Raw genomic sequence first — 6,045 nt, 5'->3', positions numbered from 1 at the left:
GAGAGTGATAAGAAACTAACCAAGTGGAAAGGATGGGAGATTGGATGGGAGTTACAAATATTAACTGCATGATTATGTATTTATTGAAAATTTGATTTAGAAAATTTTATTCCAATTTATTTTCTCTTTCAACTAAAGATTTTCTTTGTTATAGTCAAATGATAGGTTTTATATCACTAAAAAGCATTCTGAACCCAGTGAAGCATCATAAGGAATTGAGTCTTAGATATAGAGTCAGAAGACTTGCTTTTGAATTCTGGAAATGACAATGTTAAGTCAATAAATGTCACATACATATATGACAATGTAAGTCAATAAACTTTTCTAGGTCTCATTTTTCTTATCTGCAACTTATGGATATGTCTAAGTATCCTCTAGTTCCTTCTCCTCCTTGTAACTCTTTGACAAGGATGAATGTCCTAGATGAGGGCATTTGGTCTTCAGGACTTCGTTCTGGCAAAGACAACTGAGTTAAGTCTTTAGGCTTGACTTTGAAAAGAGAAGGAAAGGATCTATATATAGACAGGGACTGAGTTCTCTGGAGCATTTTGGACATATAACCTTGACAGTACATTATATAGCCGCTAAGGAGAGATCAAGCCAGATAGATATGAAGATAAAGACAGATATGATTTAGACAGATTCACAGTCTAGGATCAAAAAGGATAGAAGACCAAAGCATACTTTCCCCAAGAGGAAAGAAAGTTTCATTAGCTGGAGACTCAAAGGGTAACAATATTGAATTCAAGAAATAATTTCAACATGGATATGAAACAAGGACCTAAACAGTCTTTGGTATTGTGAAGCATATAAACTACATCCCAAAGGGAGATGTGATCTACTGGAGGGTAAAATTGAATTTTTCACTATGCCAAGGTTTATCCTTGGATAAGATAGTACTGTCTCAAAGATTGCAATGGTACTTGGGGATTTGGAGGACTACCTCATGGGGTACAATACTCAGGCCACTAAAAATCTAGATGATTGTCAGGACTTCATCAAGTCCCTGAGAAAGTTTGGGTTCACTAAAGAAGAAGGTTTTCTTGACTTTCTAACAAACTCTAAACTCTTTGCCTTGGTAGAAGAAAATATCCTAGTACAGTACTCATTTGTGGAGTCCACAAATAAATATATTCTGTTCCCTATTATGGTCAAAGTCACCACCATATTCCTAGTCACCTAGGCACAGTCTTGATGTAATTCTCCATGTCTCACTGTGACTCACCTCACATATCCAATTTTTGGGAGGGTCAAATTCTGCCATTTTGACTTTTGCAACATCTTTTGTATCCATTCCTTTATTGTCAATAATATAGGTAAAGTTCTAGGTAGGGCTAGGTACAACCTAAGTAAAACATCATCTCAATATATCTGGACCATTGCAATAGTTTTCTAAGGGGTGTCCTTCCCTCAAATCTTTATCCAGTCCAATCCATTCTCCATTCAATTGACAAAATTATTTTTCTAATGTACAGTTTTGACCATGTTACTCCTTGCTTAAGGAACTCTAGTGGCTTCTTATTTCCTCCAAGATGAAATACAAAGTCATATCTTGGAAATTTTAAACTTTCCATAAAACCTGGTAGCATCCTGTTCTTTGTTCCCTTCCATGAGTTCCATGATTCATCTATACAACACTCCACCTTCCACCTGACTTTACACTGGCTATCTCGCATGATGCAATGACTGTTTCCTTATATCTGCTTCTTAATTTCTCTAGTTTGTTCCTTTAAGTATCAGCTCAAGACAAGATCAGAAGGGAAGCAATAAATTGGAAAATCATTTTTACATTTAAGGGTTCTGATAAAGGCCTCATTTCTAAAATATATAGAGAATTGGCTCAAATTTATAAGAATCCAAGCCATTCTCCAATTGATAAATGGTCAAAGGATATGAACAGCCAATTTTCAGGTGAAGAAATTAAAACTATTTCTAATCATATGAGAAGGTGCTCTAAATCACAACTCTGAGATAACCACTACACACCTCTCAGATTGACTAAGATGACAGGAAGACAAGGATAAATGTCCTGTGGGGATTTGTGGGGATGTGGGAAAACTGGAACACTGATTCATTGTTGGTTGAATTGTGAATGAATCCAGCCATTCAAGAGAACAATTTGGAACTATGCTCAAAAAGTTATCAAATTGTGCATACCCTTTGACCTAGCAGTGTTTCTACTGGGCTTATATTCTAAAGAGATCATAAAGGAAGGAAAGGGACGTGTATGTGCAAGAATGTTTGTGGCAGCCTTCTTTGTAGTGGCAAGAAACTGGAAACTGGGTGGATGCCCATCAGTTGGAGAATGGCTAAATAAGTTATGGTATATAAATGCTATGGAATATTATTGTTCTGTAAGAAATGATCAGCAGGATGATTTTAGAGAAGCCTGGAGAGACTTACATGAACTGATGCTGAGTGAAATGAGCAGAACCAGGAGATTGTTGTACACGACAATATCACTATTATATGACAATCAATCCTGATGAACGTGACTCTTTCCAACTGATATGAGATGATTCATACTAGTTTCAATAATCTTGTGATGAAGAGACCCATCTACACCGAGAGAGAAGACTGTAGGAACTGAATGTGGATCACAACATAATATTTTCACTCTTTTTGTTGTTGTTTGCTTGCATTTTGTTTTCTTACTCATTTACTTTCTTTTTTTTATCTGATTTCTCTTGTGCAGCAAGAGAATTGTATAAATATGTTTATACATATTGGATTTAACATATATTTTAACAGGTTTAACATATATTGAATTGCTTGCCATCTAGGGAAGGGGGTGGGGGGAAAGAGGAGAAAATCTGAAACACAAGGCTATGCAAGGGTCAATGTTGTCAAATTATCCGTGCATATGTTTTGAAAATAAAAAGCTTTATTAAAAAAAATATCAACTCAAATCCCACCTCCTGTAGGAGGCTTTCCCCAGTTCTGTTATCTATTAATGCCTCCCTCTTTCAGATTATTTTAACCTTTCTTATATAACCTATCTTATATGTAGTTTGAATGTACCTATACATTATTTATGTGGTGTTTCCTTCATTTGAAGGAATGCTTCTTTGGGTTTGTCTTGGACCACTGTGTTGCTTAAGATAGCTCAATCATTCACAATTCTTTATTGTATTGTATTGATGTTACTGTGTACAGCATTCTCCTGGTTCTGCTCACTTCACTTTATATCAGTTCATGTGAGTCTTTCCAAATTTCCTTTTCTGAAATACACTGCTTGTCATTTTATATTGTCAAATAATATTCCATCATAATCAAATGCTGTAGCTTGTTTAACTATTCTCCAGTTGATGGGTATCCCTTTGATGTCCAAATCTTAGAAATCACAAGAAAAACTGCTATAAATATTTCTGCATGAATATATCTTTTCCCCCTTTCTTATGTCTTTAGAATATAGAACTAGATGAGGGAGAGAGGAAGGGATTTGGAACAAAAAACATTTTAAAATGTTAAAAAGTTGTTTTAACATGCAATTGTGTGTGTGTGTGTGTGTGTGTGTGTGTGTTTAGAAGGCATGCTTCTTGAGGGCTGAGGCTGTTTTTGACTTTTCATTGTATCTCTGTCACTTAGCAAGGTAGTTGGCACAGAGTAAACACTTAATAAATGTTTATTGAGTTAGTCATGGTACCGGCACAGGCCTATATTACTGAGGGAAATTTTAGCTGCAGTGGACTAAGCTGATCAGATGTCTTCTTTAAATCTGGTACCTATAGGATGAGCTCCTAGGAATAGGGAATCCCTTGAACTGACCCAGATCAAGGGAAAAATGAATCAAAATTCTTATGCTGTTCAGAAGTGAGTTCAGGACTGGGAGAAGTCACTGGCTACAATTTCAGCCATGGTAAATCACATAGATCAGACTAAAACAGATTTTTTTAAAAAAAACTTTACTTAACTGATTGATTTTAACTTTATATGGTATGTTCCTTCACCACCCCAGTTACTTTCCTCTGCATTAATTTCAGTATCTCATATGTCCAGTCCCCACAATTCCACAGAACAATTAAGTTACATTCCTCAGGAATCCACAATCATTCTGAAGCACAGGTCTCATGACCTCTGAAATTCCTTAGACATTTGTTGTTGTTGCTCAGTCATGTCTTGTTCTTTATGATTCCATTTGGGGCTTTCCTGGCAAAAATACTGGAGTTGTTTACTATTTCCTTCTCCAGCTCCTTTGACAGAGGAGGAAACTGAGGCAAAGAGGGTTAAGTGATTTGCCCAACTTTAGATTTGAACTCAGGAAGATGTTTTTCTGATTCCAAACTCAGTGCCATATCCATTGTACTATTCAACTATTTCCTTTACACATAGCAAATGCTTAATATTTATGGATCACATCCTAGCTATTTATTTATTAAACATATTAAATGGGCTCTCAGCTCCTCTCCCAAGTTCGCTGCCAGGATCCGCAGCTTTGGTAACATCGCTGAGACAAGATGGTAAAGGTTGGAGTCAATGGACTTGGCTGTATTGGATTCCAGGTGATTCGTGCTGCATTCAACTCAGGTGGAGTTGACATTGTGGCCACTAATGACCCCTTCATTGACCTTAACTACATAGTTTATATGTTTCAATATGATTCCACCCATGGCAAGTTCAAGGGCACTATCAAGGCTGAGAATGGAAAGCTGGTGATCAATGGGAAGGCCATTACCATCTTCCAGGAGCGGGATCCCACCAACATTAAATGGGGAAATGCTGGAGCAGAATACGTGGTCGAGTCCACTGGTGTGTTTACCACCACGGAGAAGTCTGGGGCTCACTTGAAGGGTGGAGCTAAGTGAGTCATCATCTCTGTGCCTTCCGCTGATGCCCCAATGTTCATGATGGGAGTGAACCATGAGAAATATGACAATTCCCTTAAGATTGTCAGCAATGCCATCTGCACTACCAATTGCTTAGCCCCCTTGTCCAAGGTCATTCACAACAACTTTGGCATTGTGGAAGGACTCATGACCACAGTTCATGCCATCACTGCTACTCAGAAGACGGTCGATGGCCCCTCCAGCAAGCTGTGGCGTGATGGGCATGGTGCTGCCCAGAACATCATCCCTGCTTCTACCGGTGCTGCTAAGGCTGTAGGCAAGGTCATTCCTGAGCTGAACGGAAAGTTCACAGGTATGGCTTTCCGTGTTCCTACTCCCAACATGTCCGTTGTGGATCTGACCTGCCGCTTGGAGAAACCCGCCAAATATGATGACATCAAGAAAGTGGGGAAGCAAGCAAGCAGATGGACCCATGAAGGGCACCTTGGGCTACACAGAGGACCAAGTTGTATCCTGTGACTTCAACAGTAACACCCACTCTTCCACCTTTGATGCTGGCACTGGCATTGCCCTCAATGACCATTTTGTCAAGCTCATTTCCTGGTATGACAATGAGTATGGTTACAGCAACCGCGTAGTGGACCTCATGGTCTACATGGCCTCCAAGGAATAAAGTGAGAAACCATGGATCTTCATCCCCAGCTAAAAAAAGTTGTTTCACCACTGGGGAGTCCACATCCCTAACCTATGTTCCTATAGTGGGGATCTCATGCCCCATTCACATCATTATCCCAAAGCTACCCCTGTAGTAGGGGAGAGAAACCTAGAGTGTCCTATATTGTGTACCATCAATAAAGTCACCGGATTCAGTGTGTAAAAAAAAAAAAAAGAAAGAAAAAAAAACATTAAAATGAAAAAAAAAAACAGACAAGTAATGAAATATGTTACATGGAAGCTTTTATTTCAGAATTATTTATGTCAAAAGATATAATTACAAATATACAAACATACTCATATCCCACCCCCAACATGTACAAGGCATAATCTCTCTTCCCCTTGTACCATCTCAATCTCTGGGGAGAAGAGGATTACACTCACAGTTTAGTATGGTTCCCATAGAGTACAATCCAAGGAACAAATTAAAGCATCTCTTGGGCATGAATCCTAGGCATCTTAACTTTGCAGACTTTTTGTGCTAGCCTGGATGGTTGTACTAGCCTATCTGCAATCCTGGCTCTAAAGTTGCCATGGCTCAAAC

At 38.5% G+C, this 6,045-nt stretch overlaps 1 pseudogene; it reads left to right on the top strand.

Annotated features, from left to right (window-relative positions):
• Window positions 1–4,457: 4,457 nt before the first annotated feature.
• LOC100916552 lies at window positions 4,458–5,460 on the top strand (annotated as a pseudogene).
• Window positions 5,461–6,045: the final 585 nt, after the last annotated feature.

The sequence above is a fragment of the Sarcophilus harrisii genome, chromosome 3, assembly GCF_902635505.1.
Source record: "Sarcophilus harrisii chromosome 3, mSarHar1.11, whole genome shotgun sequence".
Classification (NCBI taxonomy): domain Eukaryota; kingdom Metazoa; phylum Chordata; class Mammalia; order Dasyuromorphia; family Dasyuridae; genus Sarcophilus; species Sarcophilus harrisii.
Note: the sequence above shows the minus strand (reverse complement) of the source record. Positions and strands in the feature narration are given on the sequence as shown.